Below are 13,855 nucleotides of genomic sequence, written 5' to 3'. Positions count from 1 at the left end.
AAAGGGGGAGAAGGACAGGGATCACATGACTGCAAGCCTGGTGGCAGAGTACACTGGGAGCCATCAATGAAGTCTGAAGTATGAGGAAGAAGAGGAGGGAACGGGATTGGGACAAGCACGTTCAAAGCAAATCTGTAGGCTGTTTTGATGTGTGTTTGGCTGACAAATTGGAGGCACTGCATGAGCAGAGATTAAAGTACCATCAAATACAGTGTCAGTGCTACAGGTTATGGTTAAATTATATTAAGATCTGTGATCATGGATTAAACAGGAAATTAAACAGTCAACAGGAATCATCTATACGCACTAGAAGTAGTCCTCTGTTTTAAGCCCTTTTAAAAACCACAGACCTGTTTCTGTTCTTCCTCTCTATTCTAAAAAACCTACAGTGCATGGTGTTCAATTGCATCACAAGCTACCGGAAATCTCATAGGCTCATCCACCCCCTAAGTCGTCATTATATGTACACAACACACTGCCATGTTCCTAACTTCCTTGGCTACCATTCATCACACCCACCTTTCCTCCATCCTCCATCCACCTTGATCTTTTGGCTGTCTTTGATGATATTGACCACTCAGCCCTCCTTCTGATACTCTTTCACCTCAGCATCCAGGGCTCTGATCTTGCCTGCCTTGCCTCATACCTAACCAGTGGCTCATTTTCTTTCTACTGGAGAAGATGCGCCTCCTGATCCATCCTCTGCCAATCATTTCTGACTCCTTTCCCCTATCTACACCTGATACCTTGTCAAACATACCTCTTGATGTGGATTCTCATTTCATCCCTTTGCCAATAACGCACAAATCATCTTCCCCTTCCCAAAATTCCCCCAACTGCTATCTCCAGATATTACAGACTGCCTAGTTTCCGTATGCCAATGGATAAAATTGCATATTGCTTGATGCTTAACTCCTCCAAAAATGGGGTGATCAACAACCCAGTTTATATTATTTCACTTCTCCTGTCATGAGGCAGAGCTTGGGACTCTGTGCACAGGACCCTGCTCGGACCCACAGACAAGTGTCAACAAATAAAAGAAAGAAACAAACTAGAAGCAAAAGAATCCAGCCTTATAAAAGGCTTTTGTTTCTCTATTGCAGAAAGAGAAGCCTACAAACTACATTTCCCAGGCATCCCTGGGCCAAGAACTACTTTCTCAAGCCCATGTTGGGCAAGGCACACACGCGCATGCACACACGTCCAAAGGCAATGCATATTGCTTGATGCTTAACTCCTCCAAAAATGGAGTGATCAACAACCCAGCTAATATTATTTCACTTCTCCCGTCCCTTCTGTCATTTCTACCTGAGCCTCTCACCTAGGGGTTCTTTGTGACAGTAATATGAAATTGAAACGGCTGCTTACCGCTACTGTAATGACATCAAGGTTAAACCTCTTGAATATCTGTAACCCTCTCCCCTGCCACACCTTTCCCTGTACTAGAATTTTCAATTTGTGCATTTTCCATGTAGGAAAAACTGTTCATACCAAAAGCGGTAAGTAGCTTATTGGAAAGTTGGAGATACAAATGAAACAGTGAAAGCGACAAGGTACTCCACATTTCACCTCTAAGGTCTAGCTTGAAAAGGTCCAATCCTGAAAACTTGGTTGGAACCCTCTAAAACAGATTTTGCGAACTTCAAGGTAGCATTAAAAATATCCCGCCTAAGGAGACGGGTGATTAGGATGTCATGGTTGACTGGCAGCTGAGAGATCTAGAAGTAGCAGCACCCCAAGCACGCCACGATCGGTCAGCCGCCCCCTGATGCCATCCATCTTTCCAGAGCAAAGTCCTGCCGGAAAGGGGTCAAGGAATTGGAAATGGTCAACATGATCCTGGATTGTAGCTGCTCTTCAAGTTGTTTCAATGCAAATGTTAGACTTGAAATAGATGGAAATCTGCAGGGTCAGAGGAGTCAAGGGTTGATTTCTTAATTAGTGGGCATGCCATAGCATATTTTAATTCTACTGGATCTGGCCGATGGGCAGAAGGGTTATTAATAAAAGCATTCAGCGCTAATGATGGGAACCCCTTCCTCAGAAAGTCATACGGTTCTGTTGGGGAACCTGACAGTTTAGCTCCAGATTGCAAAGCTAAAATATCTGCAGGAGACAAGGGATGAAAGCTATTGAATGAAGGACTAGAACTCCAACTAGGATTGCTCTGAATCAGCATCTATGTTGGGGCCAGCGGCATGAAGCGCTATTCTTGTTATGACCTCTGTTGAAACGTGAGCTATCTAACCATAGAGTTGGGATGTAGCAACTATGGGGCTACAAAAGGCTTTTAGCCATTTTGAACTCATGAATCTTAAACATGGGCTTAACTTTTATGAGTTAGCTTTTAAAAGTTATTTGCTAGTCTCTGTGTGGTAGTTGACCAACTACATCAACACAAAGGTGACCTCAATTCATCATACCCTGCTCTGGAACGGGCTCTGGAACTGTGGCAAGTAGATAGACTGATGTGGTCTGAGTCTTTTGGTGCAGTAATTGAGTGGAATGTGAGTGTTATTAGCTCTCTACTGCATACACGTTTGTCAGCTGTACATTTGTGGAGGATGGTGTGGGAGTGTCCTTAGGGTTTTCCATGCTCGGGCCCCTTCTGTTTAAATTGTGAGAGTGATGTGTGGTTGAATGCCCTCTTAAACTAGTAGAGTTTGTCTAGCATTCAGCTTCTTCCTTGCAGAGAGAGAGAGAGAGAGACAGAGAGAGAGAGAGACAGAGAGAGTGTGGAATGATATTGGAGAAATGTATGGCCAGCAGCAAATGCATGTTCACATTCTCATTGTTTGTAGATAGGGCAGACATCAAGATGGGAAGAGTCAGATGAATTTTTTATGTTATGTGTTAATTAAAGCACATCATTTGCCATTTGCACAGCTTAGACACTAGCATCTGTATGGGTTGTGCGGTATTTGTCTCTTCACAATGTGGCTGTTTTATACCCTGATTATTTGTGGTTGTAATTGTGTTGCCTGTGATCTGTGCAGTTTCCCTGTTTGTATCTCAGCCGTTTACATTTCTGCCATTTGTGGTGTTGTCCTGTTGGCTGTGTATGTGTGTAGCTTGTAAGGTTCTGGTGTGTGTTAGTGATTGCATGTTGTGGCTTGGTATTGTGTGGTCATGTATGATATTGTTTTTGGGTTGAGGCTTGTATGTGTTTGAGATGTGAGGTGTAGGTGATGAAGTGAATATGCAGTAGAGATGTATGCACATTGTTGTGCACGTGTGAGTGTGAAGTCTGTGCATACATGGCGACTTTCAGTTCTGGGAAGCCTGTGTGTGCATTGTGTTGTATACTCATATGATAGCATGAGATCATATGGGTGTGGGTGTATGTTGCGGCAATGGGTATGGTTTGTGGTTGATGTGTGTGTGTGGGGAGAGGTGCAAGCAGGGAGGCATATTAATGTGGTGCAGAGGGGTTTTGTTTGTTTGTTTGTTTGTTTGTTTTATTCACTTTTTGTGCGCGCCAGACCCAGGGGTAGCAGGGCGCAGTGGCAAGAAAATGCGAAACTTATAAGGTTACATCATAGCAAAATGTACATTAGAAAATACAATAAGGTCACACAAATAATTACAAAATATACAGGTTCAAGTAGGTCAATCAGAATTACAGCTGTATAGAGTGAAGGTCTAGTGATTAATACCAGTAGGAGGTAGGTAACACCGGTCAACTGAGGTCAGTCGAGGTAAGGAGTTGAATGACTTTTTTCCTGAAACAAAGGTAGGGCAGGTCGGCTCTAAGGTCTTGTGGTAGTGAGTTCCAAGTTTTAGCAGCCTTTACCAGGAAGCTATTTCCTCCAATAGTAGTGAGTCTAAAGTTTGGTATTGTCAAGCAATTAGAATTGACAACTTTGGTTGGTCTAAGAGATGTTCTCCTGTGGAATTTGTCAGTCAGGTAACTAGGGGCAGAGTTATTAAGGGCTTTGTGGATCAGGGATAGCATCTTGAGTTTTATTTTATTCTCCGTGGTCAGCCAGTTGTGATGGCGCCTGGCGGAAGAGATATGGGATCTTTTATTAATGCCTAGTGCTGCTCTCAGGGCATTATTTTGTAATGTTTGTAGTCTTTGGGTTATTTTTTTATTAGCTCCAGAGTATAGAGCATTACAATAATCAATTCTGGAGAGAATTAAGGCTCTGGCCAGGATTAGGCAACTCTTATTGTAAAGGAACGGTTTACTGGCTCCAATCAGTTTGCACGTATAGGCCGTGGAGGAGGCAAGGGATTTTAGCTGTTTATCAAGTGATAGGGTAGAATCAAGATAGAATCCCAGGGTTTTTACATCCTTGGATACTTGGATGATGTTCCCATCTATGTTGAATGAGTAGAATTCCTGTCCTAGTTTTTTGATATTGGCTTGGGTACCCAGGATAATCTACTCTGTCTTATCATCGTTTAGACAAAGACCGTGAGTGGCCATCCATGCCTGGATGATAAGGTATACCTTGTTCACCAATTCCGTTTCTTTAGCATGATCCCCAGAAAGCGGGAGGAGGATCTGTGTATCATCTGCAAAGCTAGTGTAGGTGATACCAAGATGGTGCAGATCATCAAACAGGGGCTTGGTGAAGATATTGTATAGAGTTGGGGATACACAAGAGCCTTGGGGAACACCACATAAGATAGGGGTGGGATCTGCCGCTGCTGAAGGGGAGAAGACTCTCATCGTTCTCTCGCTCAAGAATGACTTGATCCATCCAATGGCTTCCGACGAGAAATGGGCGGCGGAATCCGGTGACTGCAGAGGACTTTGTGATCCACCAGATCAAAGGCAGCTGAGAGGTCCAGGAGTAGTAGGAGTACTGTTCTCCGTTTGTCTCTCAGCTCATCAATTTGAGATTTCAAGTCAATGAGGACAGTTTCTGTTCCGTGTAGGGGACGGAAGCCTGATTGTCTTTCTCCTAATAGGTTATGTAATTCTAGGTGCTTTTGAATTTGGTTGTATGCGGCTTTGTCCAGAATCTTAAGAAGAAACGGTACCATAGTAATAGGGCGGTAATTAGTAGGGATGAGGGGATCTAATGTCTGCTTTTTAAGAAGGGGGAGTAGCCAGGACTTTTTAAGGTTGGCAGGGATGGTGCCTGAGGCGAAGGAGGCGTTAATCAATTTAGTGATAAAGGGAGATAATTCTCTGGCAGCGTCTTTTATTAACTGTGCCGGGCAAATGTCACCTTTACAATTTGATGGTTTAAGCGACAGGATAACTTTTTCTACTTCCAAGGTGGTCATTTTGGAGAAGTGGAAGGTATTGCTGTTCGCCAGTGGGTTATTGGTGTGAGGCATTTTAGGCAAATCCTGAATTTTGAGTACTTCTTTTTTTTGCTGGATTTTATTTTGGAGTGTGATCATTTTATTTGCTAAGGCTTGCTGGATATCCGTGCACCAAGGTTTGTCCTTGGCACAGTTGTCCTGAATGGCGATGGGAGACTCGAGTTCCTTTAGAATGGAAAAAAGCTCTTTCATGCTGGAGTTAGATTTAGCTATACGGTCATCATATGAGTTACGTTTTGCCTGGTACACTTCTTTTTTGTAAAGTGAGGAGAGAGTGGATAGCTTAGCTTTGTTATCAACTGATGGGCAGAGCCTCCAGGTGGTTTCGCTCTTTCTTTTCAGAATGCGTAAATCTCTTAGCTGTGGAGTAAACCATTTGTTTAGATGAGCTTTCGGTTTGCTTGTCCTAAGTTTGAGAGGAGCCACTTTATCTAGGGTAGTGAGCATGATAGTATTAAATTCTTGCACTAGGATGCTAGGGTTTAGATTAGCTGATAGAGCGTTAAGGGTCGGTAATATAGCTGGGATCACTTTCTCTACAGTGATACATTTTTTATTTCTGGTTAAGCAAGGTGGCGCTAGTGGGAGGGCCGTAGGGTTAGGTCTGGCAGTAGCTAGGTTAAAGGACACCAGGGAATGGTCTGTCCAAGGTAAGGGCATTATAGATGAGATAGTGGCTGTGCAATTGCAGTCAGCTATCCAATCAAGTGTTCTTCCCTTCAGGTGCGTAGGCTTGTCAACTCTTTGAGTTAGGCCAAGTGCGTGAATAGTGTTGGCTACCAATGTAGCGTTGGTATCTGTGGTGTCATGGAGACCTAAATTAAAGTCCCCAAGAAGAATTGATTGAGAACGAGGTTTGATGTGATTTGTGAGTAAGTTATGGAGATCCTCTTCAAAGGTGCCTAGAGGGCTAGGGGGTCTATATAAAAGGTGAATGGTAAGTGTTTGATTATTATTTAGTTGAAGTTTGGCAGATAGGGTCTCACAAGATTGAATCGATTGGGTGGGTACTAATCTAAGGGGAAGGCTCATTTTAGAGATTATAGCGATGCCGCCAGCTCTAGCACCTTCTCGGTCGTGTCTAACTATCGTGTAGCCATCAGGGATAGCTAGCATGAGCGAGGGTCCTGCTGCATTGTGTAGCCAGGTCTCTGTGATAGCGAGAAAGTCAAGGTTGCCTTTTGTAATTATGTCGGCAATGTCCAGGGCATGGGCGACAAGCAATCTCACGTTAAGGAGTGCTCCAACAATAGTTGGGGTCTTAATGACCTTTGTGGCTTGAGGGGGTAGAATAGTGGACATATTGGGTGTTTTTGACTTATTGTTCTGAGTTAGGCAAATATAGGAATTAGGTTGTGAAGGTCCTCTAGTATGGCGAGGTTTACAGACCTGCTTGAGGTTTGTTTTAATGTTGGTAGAGAGCAGAGATCTGCGGAGGGGTTCATGCAGTTTAGATAGTCTTGCACAGAGTCTAAGTTTTCTGCTAGGTGTATCACATGGGTGAGATATTGCGGTGGCTGTCTCAAGGGGCTCATAGTTAGGACGTAAATATTGGTCAGGAGAGATATCGTTCAAGTGTACTGCAGACGTCAAGGGTGGCAAGGAGTTAGGTATGTTAACATCTGGCATGACGAGTAAGTGTAGGATGGTCCTCAGTAGGGTTGTGTAAATGGCTGGTAGATACATAGTTGTATAGTGGTGGCCTATCTGGAATACCACATTAGTAACCGGTACGTGTGCAGGCAATCAATGACTTAGAGGCAGTTACTCAAATATGGCCGACTAGGTAAGTACATGTGCAGGCAATCAGTGACTCAAAGGCAATTATTCAAATATGGCCGACTAGGTAAGTACATGTGCAGGCAATCAGTGACTCAAAGGCAATCATTCAAATATGGCCGACTAGGTAAGTATATGTGCAGGCAATCAGTGACTCAAGGCAATTATTCAAATATGGCCGACTAGGTAAGTACATGTGCAGGCAGTCAGTGACTCAAGGCAATTATTCAAATATGGCCGACTAGGTAAGTACATGTGCAGGCAATCAATGACTCAAAGGCAATTACTCAAATATGGCCGACTAGGTAAGTACATGTGCAGGCAATCAGTGACTTAAAGGCAATTACTCAGATATGGCCGACTAGGTAAGTACAGGTGCAGCATACGAGTAATGACTCAGGGCAGTAGTTCAGATAAGGGCGACTATGTAAGTACATGCCATGATGTCACCTAGATTCGAAATCTGTAATGGGAGCAGTAAAGGCACTAATGCAGAGTGCATAGCATTGCAGCACAAATGAGCAGCCAGTGACTGTACTCACGTAATTTGCGGTCCGGTATAATGTCTATCATCCACATCCAGAGCATAGAGATGTTCCTCTAGTAAGGAGAGTGTTCAACGTAGCCTATATGATGAGATTCAGGGGCTGATCAGCGTGCACCCGGTGCGAACAGGGGCAAACAGGGCAAGCGGCCTTATGTTGGCCTTAGGTGGCCGCCGGCTTCCGCCTGCCAGCGGATGTTTAGGCTTAAATGCAGCCTAGACAACGTTGCTTAGCAACGTGGGACGCCCAGCCTCGCTTTCAGGCCGCATCGCGCCCGACATTTTGTTTTTGGAAAAGTCAGCGCGAGCGGACCTGGGGGCTGTAGAGTCTGCAGGGGCTCCTTTGTTGAGGTAGGGTGCCCGGGGGGGCAGATTGGGCATATGCAGGGGCAGATGTGATCTGCTTTTGATCCTATGAGGGGATAACGCCGCCATATGATCCGAAGGTTTTCGGTCCGGTCGACTCGTCCTGGTCGAGGTCCTGGACGGTGGTGGGGGGCTCCTGTTAACTGTCTAGTCTCAGTGTGGGTCTGTCCTTCTATGGTCATATGCGTTGTGTGCATTTAGTGATGTGCATCTGTGATTCTTGCATTTATTCAGTCAAAAGATATTCATGATGTAAAAGCACATACTGAAGATACTTGCTGACAATCAGATCGTTATGAAATCCATGTACGTTTTCTGATTCTTATCTACAACCCATGTTGTTTCTCAAACACCAATCGCCACTATCTGTGAATTCAGAAACTATGCCCATACCACTGTGTGCCATTCAAATTAGAAGCCGTGTTTTACTGATCCACTCTTATCTACTCTACCAACACACCATGTTGCATTCCCACGCCTTCCCATGCTTATGGGATGAGATTCTCGTGAGTACACAAAGGAGATTTACGCTCCGAGCAGCATGCGTCAAGGTCTCCTAAAATCTCACTGGCACAAAGACTGGCACAAAGACACTGGGAACTTCTGAATCTCCTGTCACCAACACAGTAGGAGCAACCCCTGGCATCTCCCATTGCTTGCGCTACCGCCCTGCCTTCCAAAACCTAACTTCATGCGGGAACCATCATTTTCTGAGATTATACTATACAAGGCCCACTTACCTTACTTTACATTACATCAGAAGCTGACACTAGTAAGAAAAAGAAGGATATCGGTGTGCACTGCATCTAGAAATTCCAGAAACAGGCTTCTAAGCATTCCAGTGCTGACTGCTGTGGAGCTTGCTTTGGTGATTTGATAGGTCTTAAGAAACAAGAATTGGCAAATCGAACAGTTTGGGCTTTTGCATGGACATGGAACAGGCATTTGGTAAACCTTGCCATCCTTATTCTATGTAACCATGAGATGGCAATAGCCAGAACATGCTATGAGTGCCCTGGCATATGATAGCAGTGGTTGGTAAATATGTATCTAATATCTATACTGTGGGATGTTTTTACCCATGCATCCAAGCCCTACAATAAAACTGTGCAGTACTGGCATGGAAAACATCATGATGGCCAGAACTCCCCAGAAAATGCACAGGGAAATGCATGAAGAATAGGCTGCCACCCATTTTTGCCTATGTTGTGGGCACAGAAGGGCACTGCCTAAAACCACCATTGGGCTACACACAGTAGCCTGAAACCATTGCAAAAGGGGCAATGCTGATTGCCAAAAGCAACCCAGAACTGTGGGGAATTCATTTTCTTAATCCCAAAAATGGTTGCATTACCAGTACTCACCACTATCAGAAAGCCAGCGTTTTAAAACCACCAGACTTTTGTGTAAAACTGAACAAATGAAACAAAACCAGACCAAGGAAAGACTTGCTAAGAGGTGGATACAATGTAAAATTATATTCTGAAATGACTTAAAGGAAGTAATTATTTAATGTATAGGTAAAAATTGTCAGTTTGATTTGAACGTAGAAAACTGGGAACAAAAAGTGACATTTAGCTGAAACCTGGCTTAATGAAACTGAATTCTGCCTGACAACTACCCCCGACAGGAGTTGAAACTGGATCAACAGCCATTCTTCCCAGGCCTAGCTGCATCCTGCCTCCCCTTGCCAAAAGGAGTTGACACCTCTCTGATTAGATTAGGGGTGGAGCACCTGGTAACTGGAAGGGACAGAACAATGCAACTTCCTTGACTCAGGCAAATGTTATATTGGGGGCGTCGTAAAATAGCTTCCTCTTGGGAGAAACTGGGGGGCAGCTGTGCCTCTGTGAACAAGCTGGCTTGGGGGAAGTGGATAAACCAGTTATTCCACCCTGTGATGTGGGAAGCCACACCCCTTTTTGACCAGAGCATAATTTTAAAAAGATAGATAATTCATAGTGCGGACTTGTCAGAATTATATAAGTAATATCATTATTTTTGTGATTTTTCTGTGAACATGTTAAGAGGTGTTAGGACCCTGTGGTGTATTCTGGGGGGTTGCTAGCAGAAAATAGGGTCTCACTCCAAATGTATGCATGTTAAAAATCTGACACTTTATCATCTGTAACCCAAATCCCTGGTGCACATTTGTGTAAAATCTGGAAAGGTTTAGAGGTCGTTATCTGGATGAAAAGGGGAGAATTCTGTCATCAGTGGACACGACATCGTACAAAGACAGGGATCGGATGGTTTGGTGATACAGAAAATATGTTAACTGGACCTATAATATTAGAAAAATGGTACATAGATAAAAATGTATTTGGGTCAGAAATAGATTTGTGTGCAATCTGACAAGGGGAGGTTCCTCTGACCATAAAACCTACAGCATCACTCTGACTCACATTTCCTTCCCCCAATCAAGGGAGAGAGGAGGAATTGGCCAATGATAAGTGAGAGGGGCAGGTATAGTTATGACCAACGCACACACCCACTTTCCAAAACACATAAAAAGAGACTGCTGGGACAGGTAGACACATTCAATTCCATTTGCTGCGGAGCATGCTGACCGACGACTTCACATCCAGAGATCCAGACTTCAAATCCATCAATCTCCAGAACCTGTAGCAGAAATTAACTCCAGAATTTGTAGCAGAGAGGCCTGAATCCACCAGCTGAATCCTCTTCAGCAGGCCTCAAAACTAACCAAACTATTCAACAGCCGGGCAAGCTATTTGAAGTTTTGCCGAGAATTTTTTCAAGAACCTGTAGCAGTACCCAGAAAGCAGTGTTACATCCAGAATCCAGAGAGGCTAGACCAGCAGAGCAGAGCTGACCCAGATCGCTGTGAGCAGAACCGGTGCCTGATTGACCCGCCGAGCAGACAGAACCGCAGCCGGACGTGTTGACCAGATCCGTGACGAGGCCTAGTTCAAATTTATATTGTGAGTACCTAGCAGAACTGTGCAGAACCAATCTCTTAGTTAAAATAATCTAATCCAAACTATTTTAACCTAATCCGAAAATCTACCTTTATTAAATCATCCGTATCTCTGAAACGAGATTTAACTTTCCTCTGAAAACTTAGAATCTAAGCTTTCCAACAGGCCTAGAACCGACTTCCTACTCCTTATACTTGTTCCGCAATCACGATTTATGCACTCGCAAAATTTACCGCGATTTGCGATTTTGGCTCAATTTCTCCACTTGTCAAAATAGCAGCTCCATTCTTTCTTTTCTTAAATTCCGTTGCAACTTGGTAATAACTCATAGAGCATTGCTAAAGTGAGCCTGGACTAACACCAACACGCATCTCCGACTCACCCTGAATCTCTAGAGGGAATTAAAATCAGTTGGCACATTTTCCCATCCATTGCCATCACATTTAAAAAGCATTTTGGGCCTGTGTTTCAAACTCCTACCTGTTTCCTCTAAGCTTACTGGGGGGGAACTGAATTTCGTATTGTATTTGATTGCATTCCTGAGAACTGTGTGCTCCTCTTTCCATCTCCTTCCATTTCTTACATTGCATATGGGAGGGGGGCTAATTGCCAGAGAAAAAGTGATTATCTTATCTTTTGCTAAAATCATATCAAGTATTTCTGTACTGCATTTTATTCCTCATTGCTTTTCCCTTGAAATCATAAAAGTATTTTTGCTACTTTATCCATCCTATACTAACTCCTCATTGATTGTAAAGAAGTGTGCTAGTGCCAGATTACCCATTGTTGATCAACATCATATGTCTAAGTGTACTATCAGATATTAATTTATTATAAAGTGTGATATGTATATATTGTTTAAAATCTCAAATAAACCTTTTAATTTGCAAAACAAACGTACTTCTTGGCTCAGTGGGGTTCTAAGAGGGGGGTGTTATACAAGGGTGGTCATCCAGAGTACTGAACTAGACATAAAAATACATTAATAAGGGTTTCCCTCAGCATCCCAGACTAGGCATTGACTTGGCTGCAGTGTTGATTGAATATCGCTTACAAAAGTGGGGGCTTGGAGCCGGGATATTCTGGGTTAGTTTTACCACTTGTGCAGATTAATACAGTGTGCCAACTGACCAGATACACACATCCGGTCGGATCACCATGCTGTGTTACGCTGTAAAGCACTCCTCAAAGGAACGCTCTAAGGAGAAGGTGTGTTTTGCACAAAAAAAAAAAACAAAACATCTGTAAGTCAGGAAGGAACTCAAATTCCAGAATGACGACCTTGGTAGATATGAAAATAGCCAGAGAGCACTTCTTACATAAGCTATTTGTGAGAGGTGAGTGGACTCATCAGGACCAAATGGTCTGGTTGCAGGCAATCGCGCAACAGGTCACTGAAACAGGGTCAAATATATGGGGAGATCAGGGTCCCCGACATGTGGCCCTGAGTGAACTATATATGGCCCCTAAAGCCAAAGATGAAAATAATAAGATTGCCAGGATAGCGGCATATTTGTATCTATATATGGGAGCCATGCAGGACAAATGTGCTGAAGGCCAAGATCTGGCAAATAGGCAACAGATGGCGTTAGAGAAGGCCCAATCTGATCTGGACTCTTCTGAGCAGAGGCTGCTCAGGAGCCAGGAGTCAGAAAAAGACAGCAGACAGTACATCACTAAAATAAAGGAGGATATGGATGTACTGCAACAGGAAAAGGCGGACCAGGATACCAGATTTCTGGCCTTGCAGAAGGAGTACCAAGAAGGTTTGGACTCCCTACTGCAGAGCCAGAAAAAGCTGGAGCAACAATTAGATTTCAATAGGGCATGTGCCGAGCAGGTAGTCACCCTGCAAAGCCACCTAGATAGGGAGAAGGCAGAGAGCAATAAACTGATTTTGAAAGACCTGGATACCCAGGCAGAGTTTGACCAGGAGTGCCAGAAAGCTGGTGCCTTCCAAAGGCAAAGGGACGTCCTGGCGGCACAGATGCAGGCTCTTAGTCAGGAAAGGGATACCGTAGGCCAGGAAGTCTGCCACTTAAAAAGGAAAATGGAAGAAAATCACCTGGCCCTCCAGGGACTGGGTGACCTCCAAAACGAATACCAGAACTTGTTAGAGCACACCAGGAGGGTGGACGATGCTCTGGCAAGAAAGGAGCAGGCCAATAGGGACACAGCTCAGGAGGTAACCCTCCTGCAGCAGAGACTGGCCCAGTACTCCAGGACCAATCAGGAGGCACAGAGAGAAAATGAGGCTCTCTGTCAGCACAATGATAGGCTCCAGCAACAGGTAGCGATGCAGGAGAGACTGATAGAGTCTAGTAAGGCCTTAACTGAGGAACTGAAAGCGCAGGCTCTTGCATTGCAACAGGAAGCAGGGGCGGATAGAGATGAGGTTCGCTGGGAAAGAGAAACTCCTGAGCATAACCTCAGGACCCCTAGTAGCAGAGGCCTTCATCTCTCCCAGTCCCTGGACTCTGCCACCCTCATGTCCCCTCGCGCACATGAGCCCAGGGCCACGGGGATGGCAGATTACTATCCAGCTAGAAGTATGGGGCTCATAGGCCAGTACCTCCCAGGAATGGATGGGCGGGCATCCGGGAATGGGCACCCAAGCACAGTGCAATTTAGTGGGGAACCCCAGGAGAGTAGGCCCACCAAGGGCATCCTGAAAACCTCTGCCCAGTTAGGTCAGTGGGGGGATACCCATCAAATCCTGGCAGCAAGGAGGGATCTGAAGACTCCTCTGAGCATTACAGGACACAGGAGACCAGGTCCCCACATTCTGCCAGCCATTCCCAGGCTCGCAGAATCTGGGAAAACCTGGAAGATCAGACGGGCACCTCTGGGAGCAGTGCTTATGAGTCAGAGGATGAATGGACCAGGGTGACCCGAACCAAAAAGGCCAATAAGGCAAAAAGGGCCTTGCTTAAGGACCCAT

This window comes from Ambystoma mexicanum, chromosome 2q (assembly GCF_040938575.1).
Source record: "Ambystoma mexicanum isolate Mex_15411 chromosome 2q, UKY_AmexF1_1, whole genome shotgun sequence".
In the NCBI taxonomy this organism is placed as follows: Eukaryota; Metazoa; Chordata; class Amphibia; order Caudata; family Ambystomatidae; genus Ambystoma; species Ambystoma mexicanum.
This window is presented reverse-complemented; position numbering follows the sequence as displayed.